Source organism: Simochromis diagramma, unplaced genomic scaffold (assembly GCF_900408965.1).
Source record: "Simochromis diagramma unplaced genomic scaffold, fSimDia1.1 OVJJ01000155.1, whole genome shotgun sequence".
Classification (NCBI taxonomy): Eukaryota; Metazoa; Chordata; class Actinopteri; order Cichliformes; family Cichlidae; genus Simochromis; species Simochromis diagramma.
The window spans coordinates 19,035-33,289 of record NW_024387413.1 but is presented as its reverse complement, the minus strand read 5'-3'; the positions used below and the strand labels follow the sequence as shown (position 1 = coordinate 33,289).

At 38.4% G+C, this 14,255-nt stretch overlaps 1 long non-coding RNA gene across 1 annotated transcript; it reads left to right on the top strand.

Annotated features, from left to right (window-relative positions):
- The first annotated feature begins 2,927 nt into the window (after window positions 1-2,927).
- Window positions 2,928-10,015, top strand: LOC120720820. Its single transcript, XR_005693059.1, has 3 exons — window positions 2,928-3,154; window positions 9,808-9,897; window positions 9,985-10,015. It is a non-coding gene; the product is annotated as an uncharacterized LOC120720820 (long non-coding RNA).
- Window positions 10,016-14,255: the final 4,240 nt, after the last annotated feature.

Below are 14,255 nucleotides of genomic sequence, written 5' to 3'. Positions count from 1 at the left end.
TGTTAAGGCTCTGTTAGTGTTAGGGCCTTAACACACCAGAAGTGTGGGCTAAATAAAGTAGGTATCAGACCTCAATTATGAGATAGGGTCAATTCATACATATAAGATATCAGCTAAGAAACTAAAAAATACACAATAATAAGATTAAAATAGATGAGATGACGGCACTAGCTAGTCAGGAATGCCAGATTAAATAGGTAAGTATTCAACCATGATTTGAAAGATTGAATAGAGTTCAAGGCACAAATAGTCGCAGGAAGGTTGTTCGTGAGGTTAGGTGCAGCTGAGACAAAAGCACAATCGCCTCGGGTCCTCAGCTGAGACCTAGGTTGCGCCAAGAGTAACTAACCTGATGATCTTAGTGCTCGACTTGGAGTGTACAGGCTGAGAAGGTCAGTGAGATAGCTCGGTGCAATGTTATTTATGATTTTAAAAGTAAGCAACAAGATTTTAAAATCAATACGATATTTGATGGGTATCCAATATAAGTCAGCTAGAACTGGAGTGATAGAAGCAAACTTTCCAGTTCCAGTTGGGAGGCGAGCTGCAGCATTTTGAACAAGCTGTAATCTGTGAAGAGGGACGGATTGGACATAATAATCTGGAAGTCACAAAAGCATGGATACGTTTTTCGAGATCCTTGTGCGGTACATAATGCTTAGTTTTAGAGATTTGGCGCAGGTGATAGAAGCCAAATTTAACTACAGAAAACACTTGTTCATCAAGATTAAATGAACTTTCCAGGAAAAAAAACCCTCGATTGCTTATAGTGTCGGAGAGAAAGCTGACAAGAGGCCCAACTAGAACAGCTCATCCTGAGGAATATGACTGTTCTGAGTCCCTGCCTCCATGTACTTATGTAATTAATCACTGGACAGCTGAACAGGTATGTTTATAAATAATATTATATTAGGCCAATTTTCTTATACACATTTTTGACCTGGGTGTAGAATTAATTGCTGATTGTCACCTTTAGAGTAGGCCAGGGCACAAACTGAGAAAAACTCTATGAGCAAAGAGCACAAACAGCTTTTCTCGCCTCTGCAGATAAACAGACACTAACAACTCAATTGCTCTACAGGTAAGAAATCTCCAGGTGAACTTTGGATTTATTGGAGGTTGTTCCACCAGTTCAGAGCTGATTTGGCTCCACCTGCTGGTCTGGAGTTTAAAGCAACATGCAGGAGGTTCTCTTCTTGGTACTAATGAACAAAACAAATGTTTTTTATTGAACTGCAATACTGATTTTACAGAGAGGGGGTTTGGGAACTGGTTTCCCAAAAGCATTGCAAACAGGTGCTCTGCTCGAGAGGACAGGGTATGATAGGAGCTAACATAGTTTTGAAATGTTTGTAATTGAGTTTAGAGGCTTAACTAAACACTAAAACTCCTGTTTCAGTTTCTGAGCTGCTGCTCCTTCACTTCAGTCCACGACCAGATATTTAAAACAGTTGTCCCCATCATGGTCCCTGTAACAATGACCAACCAGTGTTGTATAATAGTTATAATAGTTTACTTACTTTTGAACTCAGACAGCACTCATAGAGATTACATCATGTGACTGTAAAACATTTACCTGCAGTAACAACTTTTTGCCACATGATGTAGCCAGTGAGTCAGATTACATCAAGCTCACTGGGTGTGTTGCAGGTTATTGTTAAATTTTCCACACACAGCTTAAGCTCCATTGCCCCTCATACAGGGGCACTGGGGCTCAAGAGGTATGTGACCCTCTATGATTATACAGAGAGAAAGGCCTCAAGCCTTTTATGCAAATATCAGCCTATGTAGCATCCACAGAAACCTTAGAATCTCAGCTAAATGCACATTTAACCCATTTCTACAACCACCAAACACAGCAAAAACAAGCAATGATTAAAAGAGCAGTTATGTAAATACACAAAAGTCCGCTAAAAACACCCAAACTCTCCAGACTTCATGTAACACTATAAATAATGGCTTGTTAGCACGCAGAGCTATCACCTATTCCAAACATCAAGTTTCACCACGCTCCAACCAAAATTCACTGAACCAGACGCAAAAGAAGAACCTAAAAGCACAAAGGCACAATATTTATTTATTAATAGTGCTTTAATGTTTCACTGTTTCACTTTAGAAGCATAAATCTTTACACAGATGGTGTTTATATGTTGATTTACTGAATATCTGTATTACAATGTGAACTAAAGCTTGTATTCTGCTGACAGGTGAGTGCCTGGCAGAGTAGTCGAGGAACCAGGAGGAGTCACCTTTGGAGAAAAAGGGAAATAAACATCACTACAACACATACACTGACAGATGGACAGAGAGGAGTTATGCTGCAGCCTTAGCATGCTGTGGGGAATATTTAGTTTTTACTTGTCTCTTTTCACTTCCTGTGTGTTTATACATTAAATATTACATAAGAATCGATACATGAGGATCAAACTCACACATGCACAGAGAGAACATGTAGAATCATGCAGAAAGGCCCAAGATCACATTGCTAATAACTGCACCATCATTACAAATTTTAACATGGGTAGGCCATGCAAACTTCACTGATGGTGGGGTTGAACCCAGGACGTTCTTGCTGTGAAGCAACAGTGCTAACAACCTCAGATGTTTCTGTATCACTGTAAATCTTGACCAGTGTAGTCAGTCAGTTTATGTTGTTATTTACTGTTATACATCTGAAAGAATTTGAAAGGTGAAAAGTGAAATATATATAAGTTACAGTAATGGGATACGGATTTTGTTGAAATGCTGTCTTTGAAGTGATGTGTTAAATGTTAAAGGCATTAATTGGCTGTGGAGTAAAGTTGCAAAATCTGGAAGATTTGAGTCTAAAGTGTCTTTAGATGGCACATGTTATGATATGTGCAGCCATTCAACCTTTTCTTCTGCTAAAAAGAAAATTTAATAAAAGTAAAGATGGGCGGGGAAGATCCTTCATGATCTTATCTCCAAGTCTTCGTGTTCCAACATGACTTTGTGCACAAAACGAAATGCCTTTGACTGCAGGAACTATGGGACTTTGATGTCTGAAGACGTACCCAGAATGCTCAAAATGAACTGTGTTTCCTTCCTTGCAGTCCAGTGATGCATATCATCATTGCTGCCTTGTATGTGGTGATTGTTATAGTTCTTTTAATACCTACGATTTCGAAAGGAGGTGAGTAAAACATTTTTCTGCTGTTACCATGATGAGAAAAATGACTCTGTTACACGTTTTGGTCAGTGTTGCTGTTTTCTAAATCTGTGCAGCAATATGTTGCCTCTAAAGGCTGCATCCATACACGGGCACAGCAGCAGTAACTCAAGCAGTTATTACCCCAGAAATAAAAGCCTGTTGCTTGAATATCTATTAAAGTTACTGTGTCATATGGTGGTCTTTATCCTTCAAGCTCGGGTCCTCTACCAGAGGAATCTTGAGAGTCCTGCGCAGTATATTTATGCTATAATAATAGTCAGTTGGCTTGATCTCTTTATCTCTTTTCCTGACTTCTAGCATGGGAGAGTTTATGTACCTTTTTTTTTTTTTAATCATTGAAGTAGCAATGATACTATAAGAAATAACACCTTAGTGAGGATGGGATCTTTCTTTCTTACTTCACCATGTTTAACACAATGCCTTAGTCTGTATATCTTCTGGCAATTGTAATTCAAAGTAACACACAATAGACTAATTTTGATTACTTTAAGAGACTAAGAAGGCTGTAGATATTGTAAAAGTCCAGATGCCTATACAAACCTCATCATGCAGCCCAGAACGAGGCAGGGTAAGAATTTATATACACCTGGATGTTAGTTCCTACCTAGTAGGCACTACTGTGCATAAAAGGCACGGTTTGCCAATACCCTGTAGCATATGTGTAATAGATGCAATGTGACTGTACATTACACACAGTCTTAACAGACAAATAAATTGTAGATTGCTTTCTTTGGACTCCATCATGGAGGAACATTGTCACAAGTAACTTTTTCACATTACAATGTAATCAATTTGAAAAAAAAAAAAAAAATAGTGTAGTGCTATACACTCCTGCCTAAAAAGCACAAGATCTCTTGTTTAATCTGGAGGAAACACCAATCCCTCTGAGTCGTTCACTCAGCATATTCACTCGAACTGCAAGAACTGCAGCCGTCAATTCCAGCCTGGGAATTGTAGTTTGCTTGAGAGGAGCAACTCTAGCCTTTCCCAGGATAAAAGCAACATGCGTGATGTTATTCTTTTCCAACTTTAAATATGACACTGTTCCATAACCATCTTGACTTGCATCAGAAAAATTATGAAGTTGTGCCTTATTTGGTCTTCCAAAGCAACTTGGTTTAATGCAACATTCCACTTTGAACTGTAAAATCAGCTGGAGATCCTCCAGCCAATCACGCCACCGCTGGGAAAGAGAGTGGGGAATAACTTCACCCCACTTCAAATTTTCTTGGCAAAGCTCTTGTAGCAACAGTTTAGCTGGCATACTGAAGGGAGACAAGATTCCCAAAGGATCATACAGTGAGCTGACTACAGGCAAAATGCCCCTTCTGGTTGTTGGACGGTCCTGCAGGGAGGTTCTGAACTGGAACTTGTCTGTTTCTATGCACCACTGTAAACCCAGTGCTCTCTCAACTGGAAGTTGATCTGCTTTCCATCATCTTTGTGCAACTCATCTGCAGACACAAGCTTGGCATATCCTTGTTCAAGCATGTTGTTTACACATTCAGTGTATTCATCCTTATAACGAGCATCCTTTTCAGATCTCCGTCTGAGACTCTGGAGACGCTGCTCCGCGACACAGAGGTTATTTGGCAAGCTGGCACTTTCTCTCCTGAAAGGCAAATCAATGTGATAATGATTTCCAATAAGTTTTATTGAACTACTAACAATATCCATGAAACACATATCTTCTCTGGACATTTCAGTCTGCTCCTCTGAGGATCTTTCATTAAAATCATGATTGTACTGTTTAATCAACATTTCTTCAAGACGCTCAAAAGAAATCCTATTGGCTGTTACAGCAGTGCGGTTGTTTTTATTTCCACTGTTACTTCCAGTGCGCAGGGGACCATTTATGACCCAGCCAACTTTTGTTTTTGCAGCATAAGGTCCACCCTCCACACTGTTTATCACCTTCCATGGCTCTAAAACATTGGAAGCATCAGTGCCTATCAGTAGCTCCACCTCTGCATCAATGTTGTGAAGTTTAACAGGTTTAAGATGAGGCCACTGATCGATGTCGCCTTGCTGGGGAATATTGACTGTAGAAATTGACATGGTCTTTTGAGTCAACACATCTGGCAACGCCATGAAATCATTTGCTTCCAAACCAGACAGAACTTGTGCACTAACAATCCTATTTTGACTCATTGTTCTCAAAAGGATATTGGTCGTTTTACCTTTAAGATTCAGTCTTTTTGCCAGGGTTCTGTACAGAATGTACCTGAACTTCCAGGATCCAAAAACGCATAGGTTTGCACAATTTTATTGCTCTTTTGGCTCTTAACTTCAACTGGAACTATAGGAAAAACTACATTAACTTCATGACCGGCCCCAATATGCCCACATGTCTGAGTGGTTGCAGTTGAAAAGTGGACATCAGAGCTTGTCATATGTTGAGTTTGTTCTGAGGGTACTCCTGGATCTTTTCGCTCTATTTGAAGAACCCCTGGGTGCTTTTGGTGACACACTTTGCAATCCAAACGACTCCTACAGTCTTTGCTTGTGTGACCAACTTTTAAACAACCAAAACAAATTCCCCTTTCCTTGATAAAAGTCAACCTATCCCAATGCATTTTAGCTTTAAACTGCTTACAATTCTCTAGTAAATGATTGCTGTGTGAACAAAACAAACAACTATGCAGAACAGTGGAATTTGTGAACAGTTGATTGAGTTTTGACTCCTGGCACTGTACTGACATTAGTGGCAAAACGACTTCCCTTTTTTCTTTGCTTGGTGGAACTTGAAACTTTAAAGCTGCTTCCAGATTGTGAGTCTTGGATGTTGCCAAACACTGGATCTGATGCTACTTTCACCTGTTTTATTATGAAGGCAACCAGATCAGTGAACACTGCTCTGTGACCATTTTGTTCCTGCAGTTCATAGGCAACAACTCTCCATTTTTCCCTCAATTTGTATGGAGGTTTCATAACAATCATTCTCATATTTGAGGGCAAATCCAACTCCTTCATATAAACAACTTGCTGTGTTAGATTCGAACATCCTTTAAGAAAAAAAGAGAATGACTGAAGACCTTTCACATCCTCACTTTTAATAGGTGCCCAACTCACAATCCTCTCCATATATGCAGAGCCAATTTTATTTTCGTTCCCAAAATGTTCTTCATAAGATATTTGGCTGTGGAATAGCCCTGCTCAGGAGGTAAATGCTGACAACTATGCACCAAGTCTTTAGGCTGCCCCCTAGTGAACTGCTCTAAAAAATGCAAACAGTCGCTCCAGTTATCAGTTTTAGCTTCCACTCCATTTTCAAAGACATTCATAAATGATCTGTATACTGTAAAGGGTCTCCATCAAACAGGGATGTTTCTGGCTGGGAGGACAGAAGATATGTTTTGTTTTACAAGCAAAGTAGTGATGTCATTTTGTTTTTGCATAACATTGACAATCTCCTTCGTGCAATTCTCAGTCAAAGTATGAGACTGAGGCTGTGTTTGCTGCGTCACTTGAGCTGAAGCATCAACTTTTACCATCATCTCATCCACCTGATGTTGGTTTCAACTTTGTCTAGGTATGATTACTTGTGATTCAGATGCAGAATTTATACCAGAGTAATCTCTTTCTGCCGGAACAAATGTATCAGCACAAGGATTTAAATTAGGCGCTTCTTGTACGTGCCCTCTTTCAAAATAAGAGTTCATTCCATCAGAAGGCTCAGAGCTACAAACTGAGTTTATTTTTAAGACACGAAGCTTTGCATTGGTTGCTGCCAACTCTGTTTCCAAGGATAATTTCTCCTTTTCTTTTCTCAGTTTTTCCTCTTGCGCTTCAATAGAATGTTTTTTTTCTTTAATGCAGCGAGTCGCTCCATGAGCGCTGCCTTGTCAGCCGCAGCTTTAATGCGTGCGGAAGATGTTGATGAAATTCGACTTTGCTGTGACAATGTTTTCGAAGGTGGCTTTACACTTGAGATATTAGAGACACTGTCTTCAGGATTTATTTCATCCAAACTTTCAACAGCTTGATCATTAAGAGCAGTATTGCTTTGTTCAGTATACGGCTCGCCTGCTTCCTGCAACCAAACCTTTACTTTGTCCATAAAAACAGAGAATGCTGTCACCTTAGACTGAAAATGTGTGCTTTGCCTTTTCACTTCATCTTCTGGCAGTGGCAAACTTAAAAAGGATTCTTGCAAAGCATTTGCATCTTGATAGCATTTAATAAACTTCCCAAATTCAGAAGACACTTCCTTAACGTTCTCATGTGAGGTCATTAAAGCAGAAATTTCCCCATGTACTTAGATGCTTGCTTACACATTGAACTCCACTTTTCTTGGCATGTCTTTATATACAAATCCAAACCTTTTGGCGTAAATTTGATGCTTCTTTTCTCTGCTTGCATCTGAGTGTCATCCTCTTGTTTACTCTTAATATCCGACATTTTTATTGTCCTCTTGGATTATTTCAAACATTATAAAGATGCACAGCACACTGAGAATCCATAGCATAAAGCGCAAACACGACATCCATTTACCTGCTGATTGCAGCAAACAACCATTTCCACAGAGGGCGTTGGCATGTTTCAATTAGCGATCCAATTATGCACCAATTTAGTACATCAAAACTCAGTTCATCAGTCTTTGTAGTGAAATAATGTCTTTAAACTCCAATGGCTTCACCGTTTTCCTTTAAGGCTTAAACAATATCATCACTCACCAGCTTTGATGAACGAGTGACATGTTGATCCAGGCCTCAACATCAAATCCGTCTGGATTACTCACAGACGATCCAGTAACTTTTATTCGAGTTCGACGGTGATCCTTGAAATCCATATATCCAACATATCCATTAATGAAGGATTATTCCTTTGTCCACGGGCAGGTTTTTTACTTTTTGTAGTGGCAATTCCTTTTGTTTGACAAACCAAACATCCCACAATTAAAAGTCCACAAGCCCCTGCTGCACTGAGATAATATTTCGTACGCAGGCAAAAGAAGTCCACTGTCCAAACTTGAAAGTTGTGTTTTTATGGTTTATTTTATCCAGTTTGGCACTAACAAGATCCATTTTTGTTACTTCCTGCTGCTTCTCCTGCTCTGGTAAAAAACCATAAGCCCACCCCAGTGCATGCTGGTCCTATACCAGTCTCTTTATTTATAGAAACAAAATGGCCCTACAGCTCTTACTGACTAATTTAACAAGGTAACATCAAACAAACAAAACATTGAAACAAATATTAACCTACAAATAAACTTGTAAATAAACCCCAAATATAAGTAAACTAACAACAAACTTTAACTAATTTCAAAATAATAAAAAAAAATAAGAACAAATAGCTCCAACAAGAATTATTGTCTGAAGGCCAAGAAAACTGCCCAACAGATTTATCTTCCCAAATGGATCATTATGGCTTTTGCCATACTGGGCAACTTGATTGTCATAGTTTTTTCAATCTTTATTATTTATTTATTTTACTTGTAATAAGTTATTACAGTCGAAACAGACAGGACTGCGGGAGAGGACAGAGAAAGACAAAGAAAAGAGAAGCCAGGAAGAGGCTCAACAAAAGCAGAGGGAAAGAAAAACAGAGGGGAAGAGAGAGACAGAAAAGACACTAAAAATCTGCTAGATCACCTGCTGGAAATTTTGTGTTTTTGGAATAATATTTCAGCTTCTGAAAATGTGCATGAGTATGACAACACAATCTCATGCAGTCCCTCAAACATTCAACTCATGTAGAGATTCAACCATAATCAGGTCATCCTGAATAGGACTCTGACCAACTACACAATCTCAGAGAAATGGAAGCAGAGGTTTTCAGGAGGGAATTTACACATGTGAAGTTAGTGATGCTGAAGAGACGACAAAAACTTTAAGAAAAAGTAACTACCCATTTAATAAATCAAATTAATTAGTTTATTTTGTTTAAGGTTGTTTTAACTACTGTCATTGAGTCAAAAAAGACAATGGAACTGATTACTATCTTAATATGAAAGCTGCTGTAATGCTAAACATTGAATTAAACCAAAAGAATACATATTTTTTCCATTTTTTCCTAGTACATATTATCTAGTAAACATTTCTAAAATATAAGCACCTCTTGTTACACTCAATCACATACTTTCTTAATTGTCTGATTTCAGCATCGACGTGGTGCCATTTAATGTTAGCTAACATGTTAGCTTTCAGGTTAAGTGCAGCTGTTTAATGCCAGGTTATTAAGAAGCAAAAGTGACAAACAGGAAAGAATAAAAGATTGAAAAGTGCTGGATTTGGTCTGTATGCCATCTTAAAGACAAGTAAAGGAGAGGCAGCTTGAGTCTGAACCTCCGTACCTGTTTAATTATGTAGGCAGAAGCCAATATTATATGACGTTTACTCCACAGTATGCAACAGAAAACCTGCTTGATTTCATAGTTCAGCAAGTAACCATTGACATCTTTCAAAATTCATTTTACTTGGTCTTCCATCTCCATTTTAAGTTTGTTTATGTGTTTGACGTCAAACCTCTTCCAATAAAGCCATAAAGCAAATTATATAAAAGCTTTATAAATCAAGAAATTATATAATCATTTTGACAAAAAAAAAAAAAGATCCAGTTCAGAGTTCAGAGCCAAAAGACATTAAAACTGACTCTGTTTCTTTGTGTTTCAGGATATTCAGGAGCTATTTTAGGAGGGGTGATTAGACCTATTGTGGTTACAGGAGAAGCAGTAGGCTTCATGCTGTATAAAAGCAGAAGAGGTAAATGACGTTCTCCCTTCACTTTGCAGTTCATTTTGTTTATGTTATCTCTACTGATGATCATATCTTCTGGATTCAATTCCTCAGAGCAACAACGTAAAGACAGCGAAATGCATGCATGAGAAAATCTGCTGTGGAAAACAATAATGAATCTGTGTATGCCTGATTATGCCTGACAGTTTCAGACCATCAGAGTGACGAAGTCTTAGCCAGTTCTCTTTTAAAGACTTTAGGAATAACATGCTTTGAGAAACCAATAATCTTCTCTCAAAGATAAACATCCCTGCTTGTGTGAAATCGAGCAGTGACTCTAGAAGAAACACTTTAATGGTGAATATATTTCAGGTAAACTCTGAGAACAGATTATCCAAAAAAACAAACAAAACAAACACTAAGTTTTTTAATTAAAGTACATTTTAGCTACTTTTTCTTTACGATAGAAAATCTTCCTAACTGCTTTAAATAAAAATAGAAAATAATTTTAACAGCACAAAAAGATAAAAACAATGTAAATGTAGCTAATACAGGTAATGTATCAGGTATGTTGGGAAGTTCCAACATGGCCTCAGGCAAGTATGAAATGCCTTTAAAATAATGCACGAATCATTAAATCCTATTCTCCTTGGTGAAAGCACTGTGCCAAAACCCCAGTGCCTTATTTTGTTGTCGATTGTTGTGGTTCATCCAATTCAGTTCAATTCAGTGTTATTTATATACCAACAGATCACAACAGCAGTTGCCTCAAGTCACTTGTATGCTGACTATTTCAAGAGGAGGCGAGAAACGCATCGACTGGCACAATTTGCTGTCACCACTGTGGGGAAAGGACTGAGTTCAAAATTCTGCTGTGTTATTGCAGCATATCGGACGAGTCACAAAAAGTCACAAGCATCAAAATTAAGAATTTCTGGTCCTCCATACAAGACACAACAGCAATCACTAGCACAGAAATGAAAGCGTGTTGCTTGAATATCTGTAGACGATCATGGTTAAAAACAACAAATGCAAAACAAACTTTGTACCAGTGGCTCAATATTCTCTGAGAAAGTAAATTGGATCTGTTTTTTCTTTACTTCGAGCAGTGGTGAGCTCATTTACCCTTTAACTAAGAACTAAAATCATCCGTAATGTGGCGATGACACCATCACACTGTGGTAGTAACGTGATGCTGCGGGTTAACGAGGTACTGCACGTTTACCGTTAGTAACTGCAGGTTCACGTGACTGTGAGGTTTTGTTACTGGTTGTTGTCGCTGGTGCAGCTGCTGAGGTTTAGCAGTTTCATTTAACACATTTTCCTGCATCTATTTCTAGTTTATTTTTCTCTCTGAGCTTTTGAACTAGACGTTTTCGCTTTTGTTTGTTCATCTTTATCAAACACTTCTTTCACAAGAAACACTGTGGAGGGGTCTTTTGCGTTAAGAGATTTGATTGGACAATCCAGTGTCAGTACTGGAAATAAACCAATGGGCTGTTTTCAGTGCTCGTAGGTCCTTTATGCAAGAATGTAGTCTGTATAATTATATCGATAAAGAAGATTAATCTGATACACCATGTCCGTGCCTGTGTGTCAGGTTAACATCCAGCCTTGGCTTAACTTTATTTGGAAATCTTCGCTGTTTTAATGAAAACAGAATCTAAATTTCTTATTGATACTTGTCAGAAAAACTAGACACTTTCTACCTGCACTCCAAGCTTCTCGGGATCTTGGAGGAATGACACGCTCCTTCCCATCCGTAGGCGGAGCTTTTGCATTTTGTTTTTCTCACGTCTGGAGCGCAGTGACTCACATGCACAACACATGTGGAGCTACTTCACGGAGTGCTAAATCCTGCCTCGTACTGTTCTCCGGTGGGTTTCTGCACACAGGCTGTCGGGAGAGTTATGAAACTAATGTGTGGGTGAGAGATTCTCATTTTCTTGTTCCTCGCTGTGGTCTGACTGGGTGTGATTTCATACTTGCTGTTTTAATTTTAAGTTTCTGGCCGTCGTAGGGCATTTGAGATCTAACTAACTCTGTTACTTGTGAACCAGATCGTCTGGTTCTAGGTTTGAGACTGTTAAACTCTGCTCATTGACATACATTTTAAAAAATAGTCTGTTTCAATTGACACATTTGTTTGTTGTAGTGATTTCTGATACAGCACCTGAAAAAGTAATGAAATCAGCACACATCTGGGATGTTGTAGAAAATAAACTAATCACCGAAACATATAAAACATTTTTGTTTAATGGCTCGAGTTTCTGTCTTTGTGAGACATACAATTTAAAATGAAAAACTTATTTGTTGGATGTTTCTTTTGCAGACCAAGTAGAAAAACGTTGGAATCATTAACAAATGCATTACACTGCTAACACTGTTTTGGCTTTTCTCGATGTAAATTCCATTTCATTCCTTCAGCTGCTTTGGGGCATTTTCTATTTTCAGGACATATTCCTGAGATTTTTCTGACTTCCATCTACTCATATCTATCTGTAATCTTCCTATTTAGGTTATGCTTGCTTGATGTCTTACATACCACTAACTGGGAAAATGTACATAACGTTGCTACAGTCTGCATTGGACTTTCTTTTTGAAGAACTTATAATAATCATTCAGTTTTTTTCAACTGTAGAAAGAGATTTGTCCTCTGTGTTGCATAGTTGGATTTGTTTTGCAGGTTTTTCTGTTGTTCTGTGTGTAAACTGAACTGTTGCAGTTAAAAGAACTGAAAAGGGCAATGACTGTTAACAGCATTTCTTTTTTCAGCATTTGTTTTTTCTTCCTTGTATTTCAGGCATGTTCAAACTTGACTTAAAGGAATGAAAAACCTGCCTATCTGGATGTAACTGCCACCCCGTATGGTAATTTTTTCTGTTCACTGCTGCACCATCACATGAAATCTTAGAGAAATATGATCAGGGTCTCCTGCACTATGTTTTTGGTGGTCGTGGAGTTTCTGTGGCTACTGAGAGTTTCCAGAGCAGGTAAGTGAAGCAAATACCGGAGCAGCATGAACTTTGCTTTAACTTGCCCTTGATATCACAATATATTCAACTCTTAAGTGTTAATCAAGTAAAACTTTGCTATATGAGTTTATTAAATCCCTACCAAGTGTTTGCATCAAGCCTATGCTCACATTAATGCACATGACATAACAGGAGCATTATCATAAAAAATGTACAGCTTTCTTACTTCTGTCTGACTGACAGTGTAAAAGAGAAACATGTTATGAATATTAAAAAATCACTATATTTATATAAATATGTAATTCCACTGTAATTCAATTTATTTCAATTTTATGTATACAGCACCAAATCACAACAATTGCCTTAAGGCACTTGATATTGTAAGGTAGACCCTACAATACAACATACAGAGAAAAACCCAACAATCATATGACCTTTATGAGCAAGCACTTTGGCGACAGTGGGAAGGAAAAACTCTCTTTTAACCTGGAACCTCAAAGCTTAAAACAATAATCCACTGTTCCCTCTCCAACACCTCCACACCACCACACCCAGTCTGGCTATAGCATGCTATTGCAATAGCAGTAGCAGTACTAATAAAAGTAGTGCTGCTAATTCACTGTAAAAAGAAAAAGGATAAAATAATCGTCTCCCGTTACTTTACAAAGAACTGACTTTGAGGTAGTTTGGGTTAATCTGTTTGTATTGATGCTTTTTCTCTTTTCCCCAGATCATCAGAAGAAATGCAAGGAGCCAAGAATTGCAAAGAGGCAAGAAGTGACTCAGATGTAAGTCAGAAGTTTTATTTTTCTTTTTTTATTAGAATGCACTGAAGCGCTTGACAGTGCAAGAAAATCAATATGTAATCATTAGTAATTAGCATTCCTTCTTCTAGTCCTAATTCTTACTCAATGTGCAGTAGAGATGGACGGATCCGATATCACGTATCGGTATCGGTCTGATAGTGACCTAAGTTACTGGATCGGATATCGGAGAGAAATGTAAAATGTAATCCAATCCATTAAATATCAAAAAAGCACCCCACAAAACTTGCGACATGGTAAAACTCGGCTCATAACTGTAGCACGTCGGAGTAGTATACATCACCTAATAGAGTGGCTGTGGCGTGCGGGACCTGTCGGTGGTCTGGTTGAGCATTTGGAGCCTCGCTACCAAACCGGCATTTCATCTCCAAGAAAGTTATCCCAGAGAGAAGTAAAGCAAGTGTGTAAGTTCACCTATGAATGTTTGTAAAGCATTCCAGCGTTAAGCTTAACAACCAGTAGCGGTTTTTGACACGGGCGGTTGCCCGGGGCGGCATCGTGGGCATTGGCAAAAAATAAATAAATAATTGCTCGGGCTCATGCTGCCCCAACGTCATGCCAGCACATATTGGGAATGGCACAGGCA